Here is a 27,653-nt window from a genome sequence, read left to right on the forward strand (position 1 = left end):
TCTGGACTCACTGTACTTCATCCCCAGTGGTGCCAGTGCACTCTCTGGACTTACTGCACTGCATCCTCAGTGGTGCCAGTGCACTCTCTGGACTCACTGCACTGCATCCCCAGTGCTGACAGTGCACTCTCGGGACTCACTGCACTGCATTAACAGTGCTGCCAGTTCACTCTCTGGACTCACTGCACTGCATCCCCACTGGTGCCAGTGCACTCTCTGGAGTCACTGCAGTGCATCCCCAGTGGTGCCAGTGCACTCTCTGGACTCACTGCACTGCATCCCCAATGGTGACAGTGCACTCTCTGGACTCACGGCACTGCATCCCCAGTGGTGCCAGTGCACTCTCTGGAGTAACTGCACTGCATCCCCAGTGGTGCCAGTGCACTCTCTCGACTCACTGCACTGCATTCCCAGTGGTGCCAGTGCACTCTCTGGACTCACTGCACTGCATCCCCAGTGGTGCCAGTGCACTCTCTGGACTCAGTGCAGTGCATCCCCAGTGGAGCCAGTGCACTCTCTGGACTCACTGCACTGCATCCCCAGTGGTGCCAGTGCACTCTCTGGACACACTGCACTGCATCCCCAGTGGTGCCAGTGCACTCTCTGGACTCACTGCACTGCATCCCCCGTGGTGCCAGTGCACTCTCTGGACTCACTGCACTGCATCCCCAGTGGTGCCAGTGCACTCTCGGGACTCACTGCACTGCATTCCCAGTGCTGCCAGTTCACTCTCTGGACTCACTGCACTGCATCTCCAGTGGTGCCAGTGCACTCTCTGGACTCACTGCACTGCATCCGCAGTGGTTCCAGTGCACTCTCTGGACTCACTGCAGTGCATCCCCAGTGGTGCCAGTGCACTCTCTGGACTCACTGCACTGCATCCCCAGTGGTGCCAGTGCACTCTCTGGACTCACTGCACTGCATCCCCAGTGGAGCCTGTGCAGTCTCTGGACTCACTGCAGTGCATCCCCAGTGGTGCCAGTGCACTCTCTGGAGTCGCTACATTACATCCTTAGTGGTGCCAGTGCACTCTCTGGACTCACAGCACTGCATCCCCAGTGGTGCCAGTGCACTCTCTGAAGTTACTGCATTGCATCCCCAGTGGTGCCAGTGCACTCTCTGGACTCACCACACTGCATCCCCAGTGGTGCCAGTGCACTCTCTGGACTCACTGCACTGCATCCCCAGTGGTGCCAGTGCACTCTCTGGACTCACTGCACTGTATCCCCAGTGTTGCCAGTGCACTCTCTGGACTCACTGCACTGCATCCCCAGTGGTGCCAGTGCACTCTGTGGACTCACTGCACTGCATCCCCATTGGTGCCAGTGCACTCTCTGGACTCACTGCACTGCATCCCCAGTGGTGCCAGTGCACTCTCTGGACTCACTGCACTGCATCCCCAGTGGTGCCAGTGCACTCTCTGGACTCACTGAACTGCATCCCCAGTGGTGCCAGTGTACTCTCTGGACTCACTGCAGTGCATCCTCAGTGGTGCCAGTGCACTCTCTGGACTCACTGCACTGCATCCCTAGTGGTGCCACTGCACTCTCTGGACTCACTGCACTGCATCCCCAGTGGTGCCAGTGCACTCTCTGGAGTCACTGCACTGCATCCCCAGTGGTGCCAGTGCACTCTCTGGACACACTGCACTGCATCCCCAGTGGTGCCAGTGCACTCTCTGGACTCACTGCAGTGCATCCTTACTGGTGGCAGTGCACTCTCTGGACTCACTGCACTGCATCCCCAGTGGTGCCAGTGCACTCTCTGGAGTCACTGCACTGCATCCCCAGTGGTGCCAGTGCACTCTCTGGAGTCACTACAGTGCATCCCCAGTGGTGCCAGTGCACTCTGTGGACTCACTGCACTGCATCCCCAGTGGTGCCAGTGCACTCTCTGGACTCAGTGCAGTTCACCCCCAGTGGTGCCAGTGCACTCTCTGGACTCACTGCACTGCATCACCAGTGGTGCCAGTGCACTCTCTGGTGTCTCTGCACTGCATCCCCAGTGGTGCCAGTGCACGCTCTGGACTCACTGCACTGCATCCCCAGTGGTGCCAGTGCACTCTCTGGACTCACTGCACTGCATCCCCAGTGGTGCCAATGCACTCTCTGGAGTCACTGCAGTGCATCCCCAGTGGTGCCACTGCAGTCTCTGGAGTCACTGCACTGCATCCCCAGTAGTGCCAGTGCACTCTCTGGAGTCACTGCACTTCATCCCCAGTGGTGCCAGTGCACTCTCTGGACTCACTGCACTGCATCCCCAGTGGTGCCAGTGCACTCTCTGGACTCACCGGGGTGCATCCCCAGTGGTGCCAGTGCACTCTCTGGACTCACTGCACTGCATCCCCAGTGGTGCCAGTGCACTCTCTGGACTCACTGCACTGCATCCCCAGTGGTGCCAGTGCACTCTCTGGACTCACTGCACTGCATCCCCACTGGTGCCAGTGCACTCTCTGGATTCACCGGGGTGCATCCCCAGTGGTGCCAGTGCACTCTCTGGACTCACTGCACTACATCCCCAGTGGTGCCAGTGCACTTTCTGGACTCACCGGGGTGCATCCCCAGTGGTGCCAGTGCACTCTCTGGACTCACTGCACTGCATCCCCAGTGGTGCCAGTGCACTCTCTGGAGTCACTGCACTTCATCCCCAGTGGTGTCAGTGCACTCTCTGGACTCACTGCAGTGCATCCCCAGTGGTGCCAGTGCACTCTCTGGACTCACTGCACTGCATCCCCAGTGGTGCCAGTGCACTCTCTGGACTCACTGCATTGCATCCCCAGTGGTGCCAGTGCACTCTCTGGACTCACCGCACTGCATCCCCAGTGGTGCCAGTGCACTCTCTGGAATCACTGCAGTGCATCCCCATTGGTGCCTGTGCACTCTCGGGACTCACTGCACTGCATCCCCAGTGGTGCCAGTTCACTCTCTGGACTCACTGCACTGCATCCCCAGTGGTGCCAGTGCACTCTCTGGACTCACTGCACTGCATCCCCAGTAGTACCAGTGCGCTCTCTGGACTCACTGCACTGCATCCCCAGTGGTGCCAGTGTACTCTCTGGAGTCACTGCAGTGCATCCCCAGTGGTGCCAGTGCACTCTCTGGACTCACTGCACTGCATCCCCAGTGGTGCCAGTGCACTCTCTGGAGTCACTGCAGTACATCCTTAGTGGTGCCAGTGCACTCTCTGGACTCACTGCACTGCATCCCCAGTGGTGTCAGTGCACTCTCTGGACTCATTGCACTGCATCCCCAGTGGTGCCAGTGCACTCTCTGGAGTCACTGCAGTGCATCCCTAGTGGTGCCAGTGCATTCTCTGGACTCACTGCACTGCATCCCCAGTGGTGCCAGTGCACTCTCTGGACTCACTGCACTGCATCCCCAGTGGTGCCAGTGCACTCTCAGGAGTCACTGCACTTCATACCCAGTGGTGTCAGTGCACTCTCTGGACTCACTGCACTGCATCCCCAGTGGTGCCAGTACACTCTCTGGACTCACTGCACTGCATCCCCAGTGGTGCCAGTGCACCCTCTGGACTCACTGCACTGGATCCCCAGTGGTGCCAGTGCACTCTCTGGACTCACTGCACTGCATCCCCAGTAGTACCAGTGCGCTCTCTGGACTCACTGCACTGCATCCCCAGTGGTGCCAGTGTACTCTCTGGAGTCACTGCAGTGCATCCCCAGTGGTGCCAGTGCACTCTCTGGACTCACTGCACTGCATCCCCAGTGGTGCCAGTGCACTCTCTGAAGTTGCTGCATTGCATCCCCAGTGGTGCCAGTGCACTCTCTGGACTCACCGCACTGCATCCCCAGTGGTGCCAGTGCACTCTCTGGACTCACTGCACTGCATCCCCAGTGGTGCCAGTGCACTCTCTGGACTCACTGCACTGCATCCCCAGTGGTGCCAGTTCACTCTTTGGAGTCACTGCAGTGCATCCCCAGTTGTGCCAGTAAAATCTCTGGACTCACTGCACTGCATCCCCAGTGGTGCCAGTGCACTCTCTGGACTCACGGCACTGTATCCCCAGTGGTGCCAGTGCACTCTCTGGACTTACTGCACTGCATCCCCAGTGGTGCCAGTGCACTCTCTGGACTCACGGCACTGCATCCCCAGTGGTGCCAGGGCACTCTCTGGACTCACTGCACTGCATCCCCACTGGTGCCAGTGCACTCTCTGGAGTCACTGCACTGCATCCCCAGAGGTGCCAGTGCACTCTCTGGACTCACTGCACTGCATCCCCAGTGGTGCCAGTACACTCTCTGGACTCACTGCACTGCATCCCCAGTGGTGCCAGTTCACTCTTTGGTGTTACTGCAGGGCATACCCAGTGCTGCCAGTGAACTCTGTGGACTCACTGCACTGCATCCCCAGTGGTGCCAGTGCACTCTCTGGACTCACTGCACTGCATCCCCAGTGCTGCCAGTTCACTCTCTGTAGTCACTGCACTGCATCCCCAGTGGTGCCAGTGCACTCTCTGGAGTCACTGCAGTGCATCCCCAGTGGCGCCAGTGCACTCTCTGGACTCACTGCACTGCATCCCCAGTGGTGACAGTGCACTCTCTGGACTCACGGCACTGCATCCCCAGTGGTGCCAGTGCACTCTCTGGAGTAACTGCACTGCATCCCCAGTGGTGCCAGTGCACTCTCTGGAGTCACTACAGTGCATCCTTAGTGGTGCCAGTGCACTCTGTGGACTCACTGCACTGCATCCACAGTGGTGCCAGTGCACTCTCTGGACTCAGAGCAGTGCATCCCCAGTGGTGCCAGTGCACTCTCTGGACTCACTGCACTGCATCCCCAGTGGTGCCAGTGCACTCTCTGGACACACTGCACTGCATCCCCAGTGGTGCCAGTGCACTCTCTGGACTCACTGCAGTGCATCCCCAGTGGTGCCAGTGCACTCTCTGGACTCACTGCAGTGCATCCCCAGTGGTGCCAGTGAACTCTCTGGACTCACTGCACTGCATCCCCAGTGCTGCCAGTTCACTCTCTGGACTCACTGCACTGCATCCCCAGTGGTGCCAGTGCACTCTCTGGACTCACTGCACTGCATCCCCAGTGGTGCCAGTGCACTCTCTGGACTCACTGCACTGCATCCCCAGTGGCGCCAGTGCACTCTCTGGACTCACTGCAGTGCATCCCCAGTGGTGCCAGTGCACTCTCTGGACTCACGGCACTGCATCCCCAGTGGTGCCAGTGCACTCTCTGGAGTAACTGCACTGCATCCCCAGTGGTGCGAGTGCACTCTCTGGAGTCACTACAGTGCATCCTTAGTGGTGCCAGTGCACTCTGTGGACTCACTGCACTGCATCCCCAGTGGTGCCACTGCACTCTCTGGAGTCACTACAGTACATCCCCAGTGGTGCCAGTGCACTCTCTGGACTCACTGCACTGCATCCCCAGTGGTGCCAGTTCACTCTCTGGACTCACTGCACTGCATCCCCAGTGGTGCCAGTGCACTCTCTGGAGTCACTACAGTACATCCTTAGTGGTGCCAGTGCACTCTCTGGAGTCACTGCAGTGCATCCCCCGTGGTGCCAGTGCACTCTCTGGAGTCACTGCACTGCATCCCCAGTGGCGCCAGTGCACTCTCTGGAGTCACTGCACTGCATCCCCAGTGGCGCCAGTGCACTCTCTGGAGTCACTGCAGTGCATCCCCAGTGGCGCCAGTGCACTCTCTGGACTCACTGCAGTGCATACCCAGTGGTGCCAGTGAACTCTCTGGAGTCACTGCACTGCATCCCCAGTAGTGCCACTGCACTCTCTGGAGTCACTGCACTTCATCCCCAGTGGTGCCAGTGCACTCTCTGGACTCACTGCACTGCATCCCCAGTGGTGCCATTGCACTCTCTGGACTCACTGCACTGCATCCCCAGTGGTGCCAGTGCACTCTCTGGACTCATTGCACTGCATCCCCAGTGGTGCCAGTGCACTCTCTGGACTCACTGCACTGCATCCCCAGTGGTGCCAGTGCACTCTCTGGACTCACTGCACTGCATCCCCAGTGGTGCCAATGCACTCTCTGGACTCACTGCACTGCATCCCCAGTGGTGCCAGTGCATTCTCTAGACTCACTGCACTGCATCCCCAGTGGTGCCAGTGCACTCTCTGGAGTCACCGGGGTGCATCCCCAGTGGTTCCAGTGCACTCTCTGGACTCACTGCACTGCATCCCCAGTGGTGCCAGTGCACTCTCTGAAGTTACTGCATTGCATCCCCAGTGGTGCCAGTGCACTCTCTGTAGTCATTGCGCTGCATCGCCAGTTGTGCCAGTGTACTCTCTGGACTCACTGCAGTGCATCCCCAGTGGTACCAGTGCACTCTCTGGACTCACTGCACTGCATCCCCAGTGGTGCCAGTTCACTCTTTGGAGTCACTGCAGGGCATCCCCAGTTGTGCCAGTGAAATCTCTGGACTCACTGCACTGCATCCCCAGTGGTGCCAGTGCGCTCTCTGGACTCACGGCACTACATCCCCAGTGGTGCCAGTGCACTCTCTGGACTCACTGCAGTGCATCCCCAGTGGTGCCAGTGCACTCTCTGGACTCACTGCACTGCATCCCCAGTGGTGCCAGTGCACTCTCTGGACTCACTGCACTGCATCCCCAGTGGTGCCAGTGCACTCTCTTGAGTCACTGCACTGCATCCCCAGTGGTGAAAGTGCACTCTCAGGAGTCACTGCAGTGCATCCCCAGTGGTGCCAGTGCACTCTCTGGAGTCACTGCAGTGCATCCCCAGTGGTGCCATTGCACTCTCTGGAGTCACTGCACTGCATCCCCAGTGGTGCCAGTGCACTCTCTGGAGTCACTGCAGTGCATTCCCAGTGGTGCCAGTGCACTCTCTGGAGTCACTGCACTGCATCCCCACTGGTGCCAGTGCACTCTCTGGACTCACTGCACTGCATCCCCAGTGGTGCCAGTGCACTCTCTGGACTCACTGCACTGCATCCCCACTGGTGCCAGTGCACTCTCTGGAGTCACTGCACTGCATCCCCTGTGGTGCCACTGCACTCTCTGGACTCACTGCAGTGCATCCCCAGTGGTGCCAGTGCACTCTCTGGACTCACTGCACTGCATCCCCAGTGGTGCCAGTGCACTCTCTGGACTCACTGCACTGCATCCCCAGTGGTGCCAGTGCACTCTCTGGACTCACTGCACTGCATCCCCAGTGGTGAAAGTGCACTCTCTGGAGTCACTGCAGTGCATCCCCAGTGGTGCCAGTGCACTCTCTGGAGTCACTGCAGTGCATCCCCAGTGGTGCCATTGCACTCTCTGGAGTCACTGCACTGCATCCCCAGTGGTGCCAGTGCACTCTCTGGAGTCACTGCAGTGCATCCCCAGTGGTGCCATTGCACTCTCTGGAGTCACTGCACTGCATCCCCAGTGGTGCCAGTGCACTCTCTGGACTCACTGCACTGCATCCCCAGTGGTGCCAGTGCACTCTCTGGACTCACTGCACTGCATCCCCAGTGGTGCCACTGCACTCTCTGGACTCACCGCACTGCATCCCCAGTGGTGCCAGTGCACTCTCTGGACTAACCGCACTTCATCCCCAGTGGTGCCAGTGCACTCTCTCGACTCACTGCACTGCATCCCCGGTGGTGCCAGTTCACTCTTTGGAGTCACTGCACTGCATCCCCAGTGGTGCCAGTGCACTCTCTGGACTCACTGCACTGCATCCCCAGTGGTGCCCCTGCACTCTCTGGACTTACTGCAGTGCATCCCCAGTGGTGCCAGTGCACTCTCTGCACTCACTGCACTGCATCCCCAGTGGTACCAGTGCACTCTCTGGACACACTGCACTGCATCCCCAGTGGTGCCAGTGCACTCTCTGGAGTCACTGCACTGCATCCCCAGTGGTGCCAGTGCACTCTCTGGAGTCACTGCACTGCATCCCCAGTAGTGCCAGTGCACTCTCTGGACTCACTGCACTGCATCCCCATTGGTGCCAGTGCACTCTCGGGACTCACTGCACTGCATTCCCAGTGCTGCCAGTGCACTCTCTGGACTCACTGCACTGCATCCCCAGTGGTGCCAGTGCACTCTCTGGACTCACTGCAGTGCATCCCCAGTGGCGCCAGTGCACTCTCTGGACTCACTGCACTGCATCCCCAGTGGTGCCAGTGCACTCTCTGGACTCACGGCACTGCATCCCCAGTGGTGCCAGTTCACTCTTTGGTGTTACTGTAGGGCATACCCAGTGGTGCCAGTGAACTCTCTGGACTCACTGCACTGCATCCCCCGTGGTGCCAGTGCACTCTCTGGACTCACTGCACTGCATCCCCAGTGGTGCCAGTGCACTCTCGGGACTCACTGCAGTGCATCCCCAGTGCTGCCAGTTCACTCTCTGGAGTCACTGCACTGCATCCCCAGTGGTGCCAGTGCACTCTCTGGACTCACTGCAGTGCATCCCCAGTGGTGCCAGTGCACTCTCTGGAGTCACTGCACTGCATCCCCAGTGGCGCCAGTGCACTCTCTGGAGTCACTGCAGTGCATCCCCAGTGGCGCCAGTGTACTGTCTGGAGTCACTGCAGTGCATCCCCAGTGGTGCCAGTGCACTCTCTGGACTCACTGCAGTGCATCCCCAGTGCTGCCAGTTCACTCTCTGGAGTCACTGCACTGCATCCCCAGTGGTGCCAGTGCACTCTCTGGAGTCACTGCACTGCATCCCCAGTGGCGCCAGTGCACTCTCTGGAGTCACTGCACTGCATCCCCAGTGGCGCCAGTGCACTCTCTGGAGTCACTGCAGTGCATCCCCAGTGGCGCCAGTGTACTGTCTGGACTCACTGCAGTGCATCCCCAGTGGTGCCAGTGCACTCTCTGGAGTCACTGCACTGCATCCCCAGTAGTGCCACTGCACTCTCTGGAGTCACTGCACTTCATCCCCTGTGGTGCCAGTGCACTCTCTGGACTCACTGCACTGCATCCCCAGTGGTGCCAGTGCACTCTCTGGACTCACCGGGGTGCATCCCCAGTGGTGCCAGTGAACTCTCTGGAGTCACTGCACTGCATCCCCAGTGGTGCCAGTGCACTCTCTGGACTCACTGCACTGCATCCCCAGTGGTGCCAGTGCACTCTCTGGACTCACTGCACTGCATCCCCAGTGGTGCCAGTGCACTCTCTGGACTCATTGCACTGCATCCCCAGTGGTGCCAATGCACTCTCTGGACTCACTGCACTGCATCCCCAGTGGTGCCAGTGCATTCTCTGGACTCACTGCAGTGCATCCCCAGTGGTGCCAGTGCACTCTCTGGAGTCACCGGGGTGCATCCCCAGTTGTTCCAGTGCACTCTCTGGACTCACTGCACTGCATACCCAGTGGTGCCAGTGCACTCTCTGAAGTTACTGCATTGCATCCCCAGTGGTGCCAGTGCACTCTCTGTAGTCATTGCGCTGCATCGCCAGTTGTGCCAGTGCACTCTCTGGACTCACTGCAGTGCATCCCCAGTGGTACCAGTGCACTCTCTGGACTCACTGCACTGCATCCCCAGTGGTGCCAGTTCACTCTTTGGAGTCACTGCAGGGCATCCCCAGTTGTGCCAGTGAAATCTCTGGACTCACTGCACTGCATCCCCAGTGGTGCCAGTGCGCTCTCTGGACTCACGGCACTACATCCCCAGTGGTGCCAGTGCACTCTCTGGACTCACTGCAGTGCATCCCCAGTGGTGCCAGTGCACTCTCTGGACTCACTGCACTGCATCCCCAGTGGTGCCAGTGCACTCTCTGGACTCACTGCACTGCATCCCCAGTGGTGCCAGTGCACTCTCTTGAGTCACTGCACTGCATCCCCAGTGGTGAAAGTGCACTCTCAGGAGTCACTGCAGTGCATCCCCAGTGGTGCCAGTGCACTCTCTGGAGTCACTGCAGTGCATCCCCAGTGGTGCCATTGCACTCTCTGGAGTCACTGCACTGCATCCCCAGTGGTGCCAGTGCACTCTCTGGAGTCACTGCAGTGCATTCCCAGTGGTGCCAGTGCACTCTCTGGACTCACTGCACTGCATCCCCAGTGGTGCCAGTGCACTCTCTGGACTCACTGCACTGCATCCCCAGTGGTGCCAGTGCACTCTCTGGAGTCACTGCACTGCATCCCCTATGGTGCCACTGCACTCTCTGGACTCACTGCAGTGCATCCCCAGTGGTGCCAGTGCACTCTCTGGACTCACTGCACTGCATCCCCAGTGGTGCCAGTGCACTCTCTGGACTCACTGCACTGCATCCCCAGTGGTGCCAGTGCACTCTCTGGACTCACTGCACTGCATCCCCAGTGGTGAAAGTGCACTCTCTGGAGTCACTGCAGTGCATCCCCAGTGGTGCCAGTGCACTCTCTGGAGTCACTGCAGTGCATCCCCAGTGGTGCCATTGCACTCTCTGGAGTCACTGCACTGCATCCCCAGTGGTGCCAGTGCACTCTCTGGACTCACTGCAGTGCATCCCCAGTGGTGCCAGTGCACTCTCTCAACTCACTGAACTGCATCCCCAGTGGTGCCAGTGCACTCTCTGGACTCACTGCACTGCATCCCCAGTGGTGCCAGTGCACTCTCTTGAGTCACTGCACTGCATCCCCAGTGGTGAAAGTGCACTCTCAGGAGTCACTGCAGTGCATCCCCAGTGGTGCCAGTGCACTCTCTGGAGTCACTGCAGTGCATCCCCAGTGGTGCCATTGCACTCTCTGGAGTCACTGCACTGCATCCCCAGTGGTGCCAGTGCACTCTCTGGAGTCACTGCAGTGCATTCCCAGTGGTGCCAGTGCACTCTCTGGAGTCACTGCACTGCATCCCCACTGGTGCCAGTGCACTCTCTGGACTCACTGCACTGCATCCCCAGTGGTGCCAGTGCACTCTCTGGACTCACTGCACTGCATCCCCAGTGGTGCCAGTGCACTCTCTGGAGTCACTGCACTGCATCCCCTGTGGTGCCACTGCACTCTCTGGACTCACTGCAGTGCATCCCCAGTGGTGCCAGTGCACTCTCTGGACTCACTGCACTGCATCCCCAGTGGTGCCAGTGCACTCTCTGGACTCACTGCACTGCATCCCCAGTGGTGCCAGTGCACTCTCTGGACTCACTGCACTGCATCCCCAGTGGTGAAAGTGCACTCTCTGGAGTCACTGCAGTGCATCCCCAGTGGTGCCAGTGCACTCTCTGGAGTCACTGCAGTGCATCCCCAGTGGTGCCATTGCACTCTCTGGAGTCACTGCACTGCATCCCCAGTGGTGCCAGTGCACTCTCTGGAGTCACTGCAGTGCATCCCCAGTGGTGCCAGTGCACTCTCTGGAGTCACTGCACTGCATCCCCAGTGGTGCCAGTGCACTCTCTGGACTCACTGCACTGCATCCCCAGTGGTGCCAGTGCACTCTCTGGACTCACTGCACTGCATCCCCAGTGGTGCCACTGCACTCTCTGGACTCACCGCACTGCATCCCCAGTGGTGCCAGTGCACTCTCTGGACTCACCGCACTTCATCCCCAGTGGTGCCAGTGCACTCTCTCGACTCACTGCACTGCATCCCCAGTGGTGCCAGTGCACTCTCTGGACTCACCGCACTGCATCCCCAGTGGTGCCAGTGCACTCTCTGGACTAACCGCACTTCATCCCCAGTGGTGCCAGTGCACTCTCTCGACTCACTGCACTGCATCCCCGGTGGTGCCAGTTCACTCTTTGGAGTCACTGCACTGCATCCCCAGTGGTGCCAGTGCACTCTCTGGACTCACTGCACTGCATCCCCAGTGGTGCCCCTGCACTCTCTGGACTTACTGCAGTGCATCCCCAGTGGTGCCAGTGCACTCTCTGCACTCACTGCACTGCATCCCCAGTGGTACCAGTGCACTCTCTGGACACACTGCACTGCATCCCCAGTGGTGCCAGTGCACTCTCTGGAGTCACTGCACTGCATCCCCAGTGGTGCCAGTGCACTCTCTGGAGTCACTGCACTGCATCCCCAGTAGTGCCAGTGCACTCTCTGGACTCACTGCACTGCATCCCCATTGGTGCCAGTGCACTCTCGGGACTCACTGCACTGCATTCCCAGTGCTGCCAGTGCACTCTCTGGACTCACTGCACTGCATCCCCAGTGGTGCCAGTGCACTCTCTGGACTCACTGCAGTGCATCCCCAGTGGCGCCAGTGCACTCTCTGGACTCACTGCACTGCATCCCCAGTGGTGCCAGTGCACTCTCTGGACTCACGGCACTGCATCCCCAGTGGTGCCAGTTCACTCTTTGGTGTTACTGTAGGGCATACCCAGTGGTGCCAGTGAACTCTCTGGACTCACTGCACTGCATCCCCCGTGGTGCCAGTGCACTCTCTGGACTCACTGCACTGCATCCCCAGTGGTGCCAGTGCACTCTCGGGACTCACTGCAGTGCATCCCCAGTGCTGCCAGTTCACTCTCTGGAGTCACTGCACTGCATCCCCAGTGGTGCCAGTGCACTCTCTGGACTCACTGCAGTGCATCCCCAGTGGTGCCAGTGCACTCTCTGGAGTCACTGCACTGCATCCCCAGTGGCGCCAGTGCACTCTCTGGAGTCACTGCAGTGCATCCCCAGTGGCGCCAGTGTACTGTCTGGAGTCACTGCAGTGCATCCCCAGTGGTGCCAGTGCACTCTCTGGACTCACTGCAGTGCATCCCCAGTGCTGCCAGTTCACTCTCTGGAGTCACTGCACTGCATCCCCAGTGGTGCCAGTGCACTCTCTGGAGTCACTGCACTGCATCCCCAGTGGCGCCAGTGCACTCTCTGGAGTCACTGCACTGCATCCCCAGTGGCGCCAGTGCACTCTCTGGAGTCACTGCAGTGCATCCCCAGTGGCGCCAGTGTACTGTCTGGACTCACTGCAGTGCATCCCCAGTGGTGCCAGTGCACTCTCTGGAGTCACTGCACTGCATCCCCAGTAGTGCCACTGCACTCTCTGGAGTCACTGCACTTCATCCCCTGTGGTGCCAGTGCACTCTCTGGACTCACTGCACTGCATCCCCAGTGGTGCCAGTGCACTCTCTGGACTCACCGGGGTGCATCCCCAGTGGTGCCAGTGAACTCTCTGGAGTCACTGCACTGCATCCCCAGTGGTGCCAGTGCACTCTCTGGACTCACTGCACTGCATCCCCAGTGGTGCCAGTGCACTCTCTGGACTCACTGCACTGCATCCCCAGTGGTGCCAGTGCACTCTCTGGACTCACTGCACTGCATCCCCAGTGGTGCCAATGCACTCTCTGGACTCACTGAACTGCATCCCCAGTGGTGCCAGTGCATTCTCTGGACTCACTGCAGTGCATCCCCAGTGGTGCCAGTGCACTCTCTGGAGTCACCGGGGTGCATCCCCAGTTGTTCCAGTGCACTCTCTGGACTCACTGCACTGCATACCCAGTGGTGCCAGTGCACTCTCTGAAGTTACTGCATTGCATCCCCAGTGGTGCCAGTGCACTCTCTGTAGTCATTGCGCTGCATCGCCAGTTGTGCCAGTGCACTCTCTGGACTCACTGCAGTGCATCCCCAGTGGTACCAGTGCACTCTCTGGACTCACTGCACTGCATCCCCAGTGGTGCCAGTTCACTCTTTGGAGTCACTGCAGGGCATCCCCAGTTGTGCCAGTGAAATCTCTGGACTCACTGCACTGCATCCCCAGTGGTGCCAGTGCGCTCTCTGGACTCACGGCACTACATCCCCAGTGGTGCCAGTGCACTCTCTGGACTCACTGCAGTGCATCCCCAGTGGTGCCAGTGCACTCTCTGGACTCACTGCACTGCATCCCCAGTGGTGCCAGTGCACTCTCTGGACTCACTGCACTGCATCCCCAGTGGTGCCAGTGCACTCTCTTGAGTCACTGCACTGCATCCCCAGTGGTGAAAGTGCACTCTCAGGAGTCACTGCAGTGCATCCCCAGTGGTGCCAGTGCACTCTCTGGAGTCACTGCAGTGCATCCCCAGTGGTGCCATTGCACTCTCTGGAGTCACTGCACTGCATCCCCAGTGGTGCCAGTGCACTCTCTGGAGTCACTGCAGTGCATTCCCAGTGGTGCCAGTGCACTCTCTGGAGTCACTGCACTGCATCCCCACTGGTGCCAGTGCACTCTCTGGACTCACTGCACTGCATCCCCAGTGGTGCCAGTGCACTCTCTGGACTCACTGTATTTCCTACCCAGTGGTGCCAGTGCACTCTCTGGACTCACTGCACTGCATCCCCTGTGGTGCCACTGCACTCTCTGGACTCACTGCAGTGCATCCCCAGTGGTGCCAGTGCACTCTCTGGACTCACTGCACTGCATCCCCAGTGGTGCCAGTGCACTCTCTGGACTCACTGCACTGCATCCCCAGTGGTGCCAGTGCACTCTCTGGACTCACTGCACTGCATCCCCAGTGGTGAAAGTGCACTCTCTGGAGTCACTGCAGTGCATCCCCAGTGGTGCCAGTGCACTCTCTGGAGTCACTGCAGTGCATCCCCAGTGGTGCCATTGCACTCTCTGGAGTCACTGCACTGCATCCCCAGTGGTGCCAGTGCACTCTCTGGAGTCACTGCAGTGCATCCCCAGTGGTGCCATTGCACTCTCTGGAGTCACTGCAGTGCATCCCCAGTGGTGCCAGTGCACTCTCTGGACTCACTGCACTGCATCCCCAGTGGTGCCAGTGCACTCTCTTGAGTCACTGCACTGCATCCCCAGTGGTGAAAGTGCACTCTCAGGAGTCACTGCAGTGCATCCCCAGTGGTGCCAGTGCACTCTCTGGAGTCACTGCAGTGCATCCCCAGTGGTGCCATTGCACTCTCTGGAGTCACTGCACTGCATCCCCAGTGGTGCCAGTGCACTCTCTGGAGTCACTGCAGTGCATTCCCAGTGGTGCCAGTGCACTCTCTGGAGTCACTGCACTGCATCCCCACTGGTGCCAGTGCACTCTCTGGACTCACTGCACTGCATCCCCAGTGGTGCCAGTGCACTCTCTGGACTCACTGCACTGCATCCCCAGTGGTGCCAGTGCACTCTCTGGAGTCACTGCACTGCATCCCCTGTGGTGCCACTGCACTCTCTGGACTCACTGCAGTGCATCCCCAGTGGTGCCAGTGCACTCTCTGGACTCACTGCACTGCATCCCCAGTGGTGCCAGTGCACTCTCTGGACTCACTGCACTGCATCCCCAGTGGTGCCAGTGCACTCTCTGGACTCACTGCACTGCATCCCCAGTGGTGAAAGTGCACTCTCTGGAGTCACTGCAGTGCATCCCCAGTGGTGCCAGTGCACTCTCTGGAGTCACTGCAGTGCATCCCCAGTGGTGCCATTGCACTCTCTGGAGTCACTGCACTGCATCCCCAGTGGTGCCAGTGCACTCTCTGGAGTCACTGCAGTGCATCCCCAGTGGTGCCATTGCACTCTCTGGAGTCACTGCACTGCATCCCCAGTGGTGCCAGTGCACTCTCTGGACTCACTGCACTGCATCCCCAGTGGTGCCAGTGCACTCTCTGGACTCACTGCACTGCATCCCCAGTGGTGCCACTGCACTCTCTGGACTCACCGCACTGCATCCCCAGTGGTGCCAGTGCACTCTCTGGACTCACCGCACTTCATCCCCAGTGGTGCCAGTGCACTCTCTCGACTCACTGCACTGCATCCCCGGTGGTGCCAGTTCACTCTTTGGAGTCACTGCACTGCATCCCCAGTGGTGCCAGTGCACTCTCTGGACTCACTGCACTGCATCCCCAGTGGTGCCCCTGCACTCTCTGCACTCACTGCACTGCATCCCCAGTGGTACCAGTGCACTCTCTGGACACACTGCACTGCATCCCCACTGGTGCCAGTGCACTCTCTGGAGTCACTGCACTGCATCCCCAGTAGTGCCAGTGCACTCTCTGGACTCACTGCACTGCATCCCCATTGGTGCCAGTGCACTCTCGGGACTCACTGCACTGCATTCCCAGTGCTGCCAGTGCACTCTCTGGACTCACTGCACTGCATCCCCAGTGGTGCCAGTGCACTCTCTGGACTCACTGCAGTGCATCCCCAGTGGCGCCAGTGCACTCTCTGGACTCAATGCACTGCATCCCCAGTGGTGCCAGTGCACTCTCTGGACTCACGGCACTGCATCCCCAGTGGTGCCAGTTCACTCTTTGGTGTTACTGTAGGGCATACCCAGTGGTGCCAGTGAACTCTCTGGACTCACTGCACTGCATCCCCCGTGGTGCCAGTGCACTCTCTGGACTCACTGCACTGCATCCCCAGTGGTGCCAGTGCACTCTCGGGACTCACTGCAGTGCATCCCCAGTGCTGCCAGTTCACTCTCTGGAGTCACTGCACTGCATCCCCAGTGGTGCCAGTGCACTCTCTGGACTCACTGCAGTGCATCCCCAGTGGTGCCAGTGCACTCTCTGGACTCACTGCAGTGCATCCCCAGTGGCGCCAGTGCACTCTCTGGACTCACTGCAGTGCATCCCCAGTGGTGCCAGTGCACTCTCTGGACTCACGGCACTGCATCTCCAGTGGTGCCAGTGCACTCTCTGGAGTCACTGCACTGCATCCCCAGTGGCGCCAGTGCAATCTCTGGAGTCACTGCACTGCATCCCCAGTGGCGCCAGTGCACTCTCTGGAGTCACTGCACTGCATCCCCAGTGGCGCCAGTGCACTCTCTGGAGTCACTGCAGTGCATCCCCAGTGGCACCAGTGTACTGTCTGGACTCACTGTAGTGCATCCCCAGTGGTGCCAGTGCACTCTCTGGAGTCACTGCACTGCATCCCCAGTAGTGCCACTGCACTCTCTGGAGTCACTGCACTTCATCCCCTGTGGTGCCAGTGCACTCTCTGGACTCACTGCACTGCATCCCCAGTGGTGCCAGTGCACTCTCTGGACTCACCGGGGTGCATCCCCAGTGGTGCCAGTGCACTCTCGGGAGTCACTGCACTGCATCCCCAGTGGTGCCAGTGCACTCTCTGGACTCACTGCACTGCATCCCCAGTGGTGCCAGTGCACTCTCTGGACTCACTGCACTGCATCCCCAGTGGTGCCAGTGCACTCTCTGGACTCACTGCACTGCATCCCCAGTGGTGCCAATGCACTCTCTGGACTCACTGCACTGCATCCCCAGTGGTGCCAGTGCATTCTCTGGACTCACTGCAGTGCATCCCCAGTGGTGCCAGTGCACTCTCTGGAGTCACCGGGGTGCATCCCCAGTTGTTCCAGTGCACTCTCTGGACTCACTGCACTGCATACCCAGTGGTGCCAGTGCACTCTCTGAAGTTACTGCATTGCATCCCCAGTGGTGCCAGTGCACTCTCTGTAGTCATTGCGCTGCATCGCCAGTTGTGCCAGTGCACTCTCTGGACTCACTGCAGTGCATCCCCAGTGGTACCAGTGCACTCTCTGGACTCACTGCACTGCATCCCCAGTGGTGCCAGTTCACTCTTTGGAGTCACTGCAGGGCATCCCCAGTTGTGCCAGTGAAATCTCTGGACTCACTGGACTGCATCACCAGTGGTGCCAGTGCGCTCTCTGGACTCACGGCACTACATCCCCAGTGGTGCCAGTGCACTCTCTGGACTCACTGCACTGCATCCCCAGTGGTGCCAGTGCACTCTCTGGAGTCACTGCACTGCATCCCCAGTGGTGCCAGTGCACTCTCTGGACTCACTGCACTGCATCCCCCGTGGTGCCAGTGCACTCTCTGGACTCACTGCAGTGCATCCCCAGTGGTGCCAGTGCACTCTCTGGAGTCACTGCAGTGCATCCCCAGTGGTGCCATTGCACTCTCTGGAGTCACTGCACTGCATCCCCAGTGGTGCCAGTGCACTCTCTGGAGTCACTGCAGTGCATCCCCAGTGGTGACAGTGCACTCTCTGGAGTCACTGCACTGCATCCCCAGTGGTGCCAGTGCACTCTCTGGACTCACTGCACTGCATCCCCAGTGGTGCCAGTGCACTCTCTGGACTCACTGTACTGCATCCCCAGTGGTGCCAGTGCACTCTCTGGAGTCACTGCAGTGCATCCCCAGTGGTGCCACTGCACTCTCTGGACTCACCGCACTGCATCCCCAGTGGTGCCAGTGCACTCTCTGGACTCACTGCACTTCATCCCCAGTGGTGCCAGTGCACTCTCTGGACTCACTGCACTGCATCCCCAGTGGTGCCAGTTCACTCTTTGGAGTCACTGCACTGCATCCCCAGTGGTGCCAGTGCACTCTCTGGACTCACTGCACTGCATCCCCAGTGGTGCCCCTGCACTCTCTGGACTTACTGCAGTGCATCCCCAGTGGTGCCAGTGCACTCTCTGCACTCACTGCACTGCATCCCAGTGGTGCCAGTGCACTCTCTGGACACACTGCACTGCATCCCCAGTGGTGCCAGTGCACTCTCTGGAGTCACTGCACTGCATTCCCAGTGGTGCCAGTGCACTCTCTGGAGTCACTGCACTGCATCCCCAGTGGTGCCAGTGCACTCTCTGGACTCACTGCACTGCATCCCCATTGGTGCCAGTGCACTCTCGGGACTCACTGCACTGCATTCCCAGTGCTGCCAGTTCACTCTCTGGACTCACTGCACTGCATCCCCAGCGGTGCCAGTGCACTCTCTGAACTCACTGCAGTGCATCCCCAGTGGCGCCAGTGCACTCTCTGGACTCACTGCACTGCATCCCCTGTGGTGCCAGTGCACTCTCTGGACTCACGGCACTGCATCCCCAGTGGTGCCAGTGCACTCTCTGGACTCACGGCACTGCATCCCCAGTGGTGCCAGTGCACTCTCTGGAGTCACTACAGTGCATCCTTAGTGGTGCCAGTGCACTATGTGGACTAAATGCACTGCATCCCCAGTGGTGCCAGTGCACTCTCTGGACTCACTGCACTGCATCCCCAGTGGTGCCAGTGCACTCTCTGGACTCACCGGGGTGCATCCCCAGTGGTGCCTGTGAACTCTCTGGAGTCACTGCACTGCATTCCCAGTGCTGCCAGTGCACTCTCTGGACTCAGTGCACTGCATCCCCAGTGGTGCCAGTGCACTCTCTGGACTCACTGCACTGCATCCCCAGTGCTGACAGTGCACTCTCTGGACTCACTGCACTGCATCCCCAGAGGTGCCAATGCACTCTCTGGACTCACTGCAGTGCATCCCCAGTGGTGCCAGTGCACTCTCTGGACTCATTGTAGTGCATCCCCAGTGGAGCCAGTGCACTCTCTGGACTCACTGCAGTGCATCCCCAGTGGTGCCAGTGCACTCTCTGGAGTCACTACATTACATCCTTAGTGGTGCCAGTGCACTCTCTGGACTCACTGCACTGCATCCCCAGTGGTGCCAGTGCACTCTCTGGAGTCACCGGGGTGCATCCCCAGTGGTGCCAGTTCACTCTTTGGACTCACTGCACTGCATCCCCAGTGGTGCCAGTGCACTCTCTGGACTCACTGCACTGCATCCCCAGTGGTGCCAGTGCACTCTCTGAAGTTACTGCATTGCATCCCCAGTGGTGCCAGTGCACTCTCTGGACTCACTGCAGTGCATCCCCAGTGGTGCCAGTGCACTCTCTGGAGTCACTGCACTGCATCCCCAGTGGTGCCAGTGCACTCTCTGGACTCACTGCACTGCATCTACAGTGGTGCCAGAGCACTCTCTGTAGTCACTGCACTGCATCCCCAGTGGTGCCAGTGCACTCTCTGGACTCACTGCACTGCATCCCCAGTGGTGCCAGTGCACTCTCTGTACTCACTGCACTGCATCCCCAGTGGTGCCAGTGCACTCTCTGGACTCACTGCACTGCATCCCCAGTGGTGTCTGTGCACTCTCTGGGCTCATTGCACTGCATCCCCAGTGGTGCCAGTGCACTCTCTGGAGTCACTGCAGTACATCCCTAGTGGTGCCAGTGCATTCTCTGGACTCACTGCACTGCATCCCCAGTGTTGCCAGTGCACTCTCTGGACTCACTGCACTGCATCCACAGTGGTGCCAGTGCACTCTCTGGAGTCACTGCACTTCATACCCAGTGGTGTCAGTGCACTCTCTGGACTCACTGCACTGCATCCCCAGTGGTGCCAGTGCACTCTCTGGACTCACTGCACTGCATCCCCAGTGGTGCCAGTGCACTCTCTGGACTCACCGCACTGCATCCCCAGTGGTGCCAGTGCACTCTCTGGACTCACCGCACTGAATCCCCAGTGGTGCCAGTGCACTCTCTGGACTCACTGCACTGCATCCCCAGTGGTGCCAGTGCACTCTCTGGAATCACTGCAGTGCATCCCCATTGGTGCCTGTGCACTCTCTCGACTCACTGCACTGCATCCCCAGTGGTGCCAGTTCACTCTCTGGACTCACTGCACTGCATCCCCAGTGGTGCCAGTGCACTCTCTGGACTCATTGCACTGCATCCCCAGTGGTGCCAGTGCACTCTCTGGAGTCACTGCAGTACATCCCTAGTGGTGCCAGTGCATTCTCTGGACTCACTGCACTGCATCCCCAGTGGTGCCAGTGCACTCTCTGGACTCACTGCACTGCATCCCCAGTGGTGCCAGTGCACTCTCTGGAGTCACTGCACTTCATCCCCAGTGGTGTCAGTGCACTCTCTGGACTCACTGCAGTGCATCCCCAGTGGTGCCAGTGCACTCTCTGGACTCACTGCACTGCATCCCCAGTGGTGCCAGTGCACTCTCTGGACTCACTGCATTGCATCCCCAGTGGTGCCAGTGCACTCTCTGGACTCACCGCACTGCATCCCCAGTGGTGCCAGTGCACTCTCTGGAATCACTGCAGTGCATCCCCATTGGTGCCTGTGCACTCTCGGGACTCACTGCACTGCATCCCCAGTGGTGCCAGTTCACTCTCTGGACTCACTGCACTGCATCCCCAGTGGTGCCAGTGCACTCTCTGGACTCACTGCACTGCATCCCCAGTGGTGCCAGTGCACTCTCTTGAGTCACTGCACTGCATCCCCAGTGGTGCCAGTGCACTCTCTGGACTCACTGCACTGCATCCCCAGTGGTGCCACTGCACTCTCTTGAGTCACTACAGTACATCCTTAGTGGTGCCAGTGCACTCTCTGGAGTCACTGCACTGCATCCCCAGTGGTGCCAGTGCACTCTCTGGACTCACTGCACTGCATCCCCAGTGGTGCCAGTGCACTCTCTGGAATCACTGCAGTGCATCCCCATTGGTGCCTGTGCACTCTCGGGACTCACTGCACTGCATCCCCAGTGGTGCCAGTGCACTCTCTGGAGTCACTGCACTGCATCCCCTGTGGTGCCACTGCACTCTCTGGACTCACTGCAGTGCATCCCCAGTGGTGCCAGTGCACTCTCTGGACTCACTGCACTGCATCCCCAGTGGTGCCAGTGCACTCTCTGGACTCACTGCACTGCATCCCCAGTGGTGCCAGTGCACTCTCTGGACTCACTGCACTGCATCCCCAGTGGTGAAAGTGCACTCTCTGGAGTCACTGCAGTGCATCCCCAGTGGTGCCAGTGCACTCTCTGGAGTCACTGCAGTGCATCCCCAGTGGTGCCATTGCACTCTCTGGAGTCACTGCACTGCATCCCCAGTGGTGCCAGTGCACTCTCTGGAGTCACTGCAGTGCATCCCCAGTGGTGCCATTGCACTCTCTGGAGTCACTGCACTGCATCCCCAGTGGTGCCAGTGCACTCTCTGGACTCACTGCACTGCATCCCCAGTGGTGCCAGTGCACTCTCTTGAGTCACTGCACTACATCCCCAGTGGTGAAAGTGCACTCTCAGGAGTCACTGCAGTGCATCCCCAGTGGTGCCAGTGCACTCTCTGGAGTCACTGCAGTGCATCCCCAGTGGTGCCATTGCACTCTCTGGAGTCACTGCACTGCATCCCCAGTGGTGCCAGTGCACTCTCTGGAGTCACTGCAGTGCATTCCCAGTGGTGCCAGTGCACTCTCTGGAGTCACTGCACTGCATCCCCACTGGTGCCAGTGCACTCTCTGGACTCACTGCACTGCATCCCCAGTGGTGCCAGTGCACTCTCTGGACTCACTGCACTGCATCCCCAGTGGTGCCAGTGCACTCTCTGGAGTCACTGCACTGCATCCCCTGTGGTGCCACTGCACTCTCTGGACTCACTGCAGTGCATCCCCAGTGGTGCCAGTGCACTCTCTGGACTCACTGCACTGCATCCCCAGTGGTGCCAGTGCACTCTCTGGACTCACTGCACTGCATCCCCAGTGGTGCCAGTGCACTCTCTGGACTCACTGCACTGCATCCCCAGTGGTGAAAGTGCACTCTCTGGAGTCACTGCAGTGCATCCCCAGTGGTGCCAGTGCACTCTCTGGAGTCACTGCAGTGCATCCCCAGTGGTGCCATTGCACTCTCTGGAGTCACTGCACTGCATCCCCAGTGGTGCCAGTGCACTCTCGGGAGTCACTGCAGTGCATCCCCAGTGGTGCCATTGCACTCTCTGGAGTCACTGCACTGCATCCCCAGTGGTGCCAGTGCACTCTCTGGACTCACTGCACTGCATCCCCAGTGATGCCAGTGCACTCTCTGGACTCACTGCACTGCATCCCCAGTGGTGCCACTGCACTCTCTGGACTCACCGCACTGCATCCCCAGTGGTGCCAGTGCACTCTCTGGACTCACCGCACTTCATCCCCAGTGGTGCCAGTGCACTCTCTCGACTCACTGCACTGCATCCCCGGTGGTGCCAGTTCACTCTTTGGAGTCACTGCACTGCATCCCCAGTGGTGCCAGTGCACTCTCTGGACTCACTGCACTGCATCCCCAGTGGTGCCCCTGCACTCTCTGCACTCACTGCACTGCATCCCCAGTGGTACCAGTGCACTCTCTGGACACACTGCACTGCATCCCCACTGGTGCCAGTGCACTCTCTGGAGTCACTGCACTGCATCCCCAGTGGTGCCAGTGCACTCTCTGGAGTCACTGCACTGCATCCCCAGTAGTGCCAGTGCACTCTCTGGACTCACTGCACTGCATCCCCATTGGTGCCAGTGCACTCTCGGGACTCACTGCACTGCATTCCCAGTGCTGCCAGTGCACTCTCTGGACTCACTGCACTGCATCCCCAGTGGTGCCAGTGCACTCTCTGGACTCACTGCAGTGCATCCCCAGTGGCGCCAGTGCACTCTCTGGACTCACTGCACTGCATCCCCAGTGGTGCCAGTGCACTCTCTGGACTCACGGCACTGCATCCCCAGTGGTGCCAGTTCACTCTTTGGTGTTACTGTAGGGCATACCCAGTGGTGCCAGTGAACTCTCTGGACTCACTGCACTGCATCCCCCGTGGTGCCAGTGCACTCTCTGGACTCACTGCACTGCATCCCCAGTGGTGCCAGTGCACTCTCGGGACTCACAGCAGTGCATCCCCAGTGCTGCCAGTTCACTCTCTGGAGTCACTGCACTGCATCCCCAGTGGTGCCAGTGCACTCTCTGGACTCACTGCAGTGCATCCCCAGTGGTGCCAGTGCACTCTCTGGACTCACTGCAGTGCATCCCCAGTGGCGCCAGTGCACTCTCTGGACTCACTGCAGTGCATCCCCAGTGGTGCCAGTGCACTCTCTGGACTCACGGCACTGCATCTCCAGTGGTGCCAGTGCACTCTCTGGAGTCACTGCACTGCATCCCCAGTGGCGCCAGTGCAATCTCTGGAGTCACTGCACTGCATCCCCAGTGGCGCCAGTGCACTCTCTGGAGTCACTGCACTGCATCCCCAGTGGCGCCAGTGCACTCTCTGGAGTCACTGCAGTGCATCCCCAGTGGCACCAGTGTACTGTCTGGACTCACTGTAGTGCATCCCCAGTGGTGCCAGTGCACTCTCTGGAGTCACTGCACTGCATCCCCAGTAGTGCCACTGCACTCTCTGGAGTCACTGCACTTCATCCCCTGTGGTGCCAGTGCACTCTCTGGACTCACTGCACTGCATCCCCAGTGGTGCCAGTGCACTCTCTGGACTCACCGCACTGCATCCCCAGTGGTGCCAGTGCACTCTCGGGAGTCACTGCACTGCATCCCCAGTGGTGCCAGTGCACTCTCTGGACTCACTGCACTGCATCCCCAGTGGTGCCAGTGCACTCTCTGGACTCACTGCACTGCATCCCCAGTGGTGCCAGTGCACTCTCTGGACTCACTGCACTGCATCCCCAGTGGTGCCAATGCACTCTCTGGACTCACTGCACTGCATCCCCAGTGGTGCCAGTGCATTCTCTGGACTCACTGCAGTGCATCCCCAGTGGTGCCAGTGCACTCTCTGGAGTCACCGGGGTGCATCCCCAGTTGTTCCAGTGCACTCTCTGGACTCACTGCACTGCATACCCAGTGGTGCCAGTGCACTCTCTGAAGTTACTGCATTGCATCCCCAGTGGTGCCAGTGCACTCTCTGTAGTCATTGCGCTGCATCGCCAGTTGTGCCAGTGCACTCTCTGGACTCACTGCAGTGCATCCCCAGTGGTACCAGTGCACTCTCTGGACTCACTGCACTGCATCCCCAGTGGTGCCAGTTCACTCTTTGGAGTCACTGCAGGGCATCCCCAGTTGTGCCAGTGAAATCTCTGGACTCACTGGACTGCATCACCAGTGGTGCCAGTGCGCTCTCTGGACTCACGGCACTACATCCCCAGTGGTGCCAGTGCACTCTCTGGACTCACTGCACTGCATCCCCAGTGGTGCCAGTGCACTCTCTGGAGTCACTGCACTGCATCCCCAGTGGTGCCAGTGCACTCTCTGGACTCACTGCACTGCATCCCCAGTGGTGCCAGTGCACTCTCTGGACTCACTGCAGTGCATCCCCAGTGGTGCCAGTGCACTCTCTGGAGTCACTGCAGTGCATCCCCAGTGGTGCCATTGCACTCTCTGGAGTCACTGCACTGCATCCCCAGTGGTGCCAGTGCACTCTCTGGAGTCACTGCAGTGCATCCCCAGTGGTGCCAGTGCACTCTCTGGAGTCACTGCACTGCATCCCCAGTGGTGCCAGTGCACTCTCTGGACTCACTGCACTGCATCCCCAGTGGTGCCAGTGCACTCTCTGGACTCACTGTACTGCATCCCCAGTGGTGCCAGTGCACTCTCTGGAGTCACTGCAGTGCATCCCCAGTGGTGCCACTGCACTCTCTGGACTCACCGCACTGCATCCCCAGTGGTGCCAGTGCACTCTCTGGACTCACTGCACTTCATCCCCAGTGGTGCCAGTGCACTCTCTGGACTCACTGCACTGCATCCCCAGTGGTGCCAGTTCACTCTTTGGAGTCACTGCACTGCATCCCCAGTGGTGCCAGTGCACTCTCTGGACTCACTGCACTGCATCCCCAGTGGTGCCCCTGCACTCTCTGGACTTACTGCAGTGCATCCCCAGTGGTGCCAGTGCACTCTCTGCACTCACTGCACTGCATCCCAGTGGTGCCAGTGCACTCTCTGGACACACTGCACTGCATCCCCAGTGGTGCCAGTGCACTCTCTGGACTCACTGCACTGCATTCCCAGTGGTGCCAGTGCACTCTCTGGAGTCACTGCACTGCATCCCCAGTGGTGCCAGTGCACTCTCTGGACTCACTGCACTGCATCCCCATTGGTGCCAGTGCACTCTCGGGACTCACTGCACTGCATTCCCAGTGCTGCCAGTTCACTCTCTGGACTCACTGCACTGCATCCCCAGCGGTGCCAGTGCACTCTCTGAACTCACTGCAGTGCATCCCCAGTGGCGCCAGTGCACTCTCTGGACTCACTGCACTGCATCCCCTGTGGTGCCAGTGCACTCTCTGGACTCACGGCACTGCATCCCCAGTGGTGCCAGTGCACTCTCTGGACTCACGGCACTGCATCCCCAGTGGTGCCAGTGCACTCTCTGGAGTCACTACAGTGCATCCTTAGTGGTGCCAGTGCACTATGTGGACTAAATGCACTGCATCCCCAGTGGTGCCAGTGCACTCTCTGGACTCACTGCACTGCATCCCCAGTGGTGCCAGTGCACTCTCTGGACTCACCGGGGTGCATCCCCAGTGGTGCCTGTGAACTCTCTGGAGTCACTGCACTGCATTCCCAGTGCTGCCAGTGCACTCTCTGGACTCAGTGCACTGCATCCCCAGTGGTGCCAGTGCACTCTCTGGACTCACTGCACTGCATCCCCAGAGGTGCCAATGCACTCTCTGGACTCACTGCAGTGCATCCCCAGTGGTGCCAGTGCACTCTCTGGACTCATTGCAGTGCATCCCCAGTGGAGCCAGTGCACTCTCTGGACTCACTGCAGTGCATCCCCAGTGGTGCCAGTGCACTCTCTGGAGTCACTACATTACATCCTTAGTGGTGCCAGTGCACTCTCTGGACTCACTGCACTGCATCCCCAGTGGTGCCAGTGCACTCTCTGGAGTCACCGGGGTGCATCCCCAGTGGTGCCAGTTCACTCTTTGGACTCACTGCACTGCATCCCCAGTGGTGCCAGTGCACTCTCTGGACTCACTGCACTGCATCCCCAGTGGTGCCAGTGCACTCTCTGAAGTTACTGCATTGCATCCCCAGTGGTGCCAGTGCACTCTCTGGACTCACTGCAGTGCATCCCCAGTGGTGCCAGTGCACTCTCTGGAGTCACTGCACTGCATCCCCAGTGGTGCCAGTGCACTCTCTGGACTCACTGCACTGCATCTACAGTGGTGCCAGAGCACTCTCTGTAGTCACTGCACTGCATCCCCAGTGGTGCCAGTGCACTCTCTGGACTCACTGCACTGCATCCCCAGTGGTGCCAGTGCACTCTCTGTACTCACTGCACTGCATCCCCAGTGGTGCCAGTGCACTCTCTGGACTCACTGCACTGCATCCCCAGTGGTGTCTGTGCACTCTCTGGGCTCATTGCACTGCATCCCCAGTGGTGCCAGTGCACTCTCTGGAGTCACTGCAGTACATCCCTAGTGGTGCCAGTGCATTCTCTGGACTCACTGCACTGCATCCCCAGTGTTGCCAGTGCACTCTCTGGACTCACTGCACTGCATCCACAGTGGTGCCAGTGCACTCTCTGGAGTCACTGCACTTCATACCCAGTGGTGTCAGTGCACTCTCTGGACTCACTGCACTGCATCCCCAGTGGTGCCAGTGCACTCTCTGGACTCACTGCACTGCATCCCCAGTGGTGCCAGTGCACTCTCTGGACTCACCGCACTGCATCCCCAGTGGTGCCAGTGCACTCTCTGGACTCACCGCACTTCATCCCCAGTGGTGCCAGTGCACTCTCTGGACTCACTGCACTGCATCCCCAGTGGTGCCAGTGCACTCTCTGGAATCACTGCAGTGCATCCCCATTGGTGCCTGTGCACTCTCTCGACTCACTGCACTGCATCCCCAGTGGTGCCAGTTCACTCTCTGGACTCACTGCACTGCATCCCCAGTGGTGCCAGTGCACTCTCTGGACTCATTGCACTGCATCCCCAGTGGTGCCAGTGCACTCTCTGGAGTCACTGCAGTACATCCCTAGTGGTGCCAGTGCATTCTCTGGACTCACTGCACTGCATCCCCAGTGGTGCCAGTGCACTCTCTGGACTCACTGCACTGCATCCCCAGTGGTGCCAGTGCACTCTCTGGAGTCACTGCACTTCATCCCCAGTGGTGTCAGTGCACTCTCTGGACTCACTGCAGTGCATCCCCAGTGGTGCCAGTGCACTCTCTGGACTCACTGCACTGCATCCCCAGTGGTGCCAGTGCACTCTCTGGACTCACTGCATTGCATCCCCAGTGGTGCCAGTGCACTCTCTGGA

This window comes from Anser anser (genome assembly GCF_964211835.1).
Source record: "Anser anser genome assembly, chromosome: 22".
In the NCBI taxonomy this organism is placed as follows: domain Eukaryota; kingdom Metazoa; phylum Chordata; class Aves; order Anseriformes; family Anatidae; genus Anser; species Anser anser.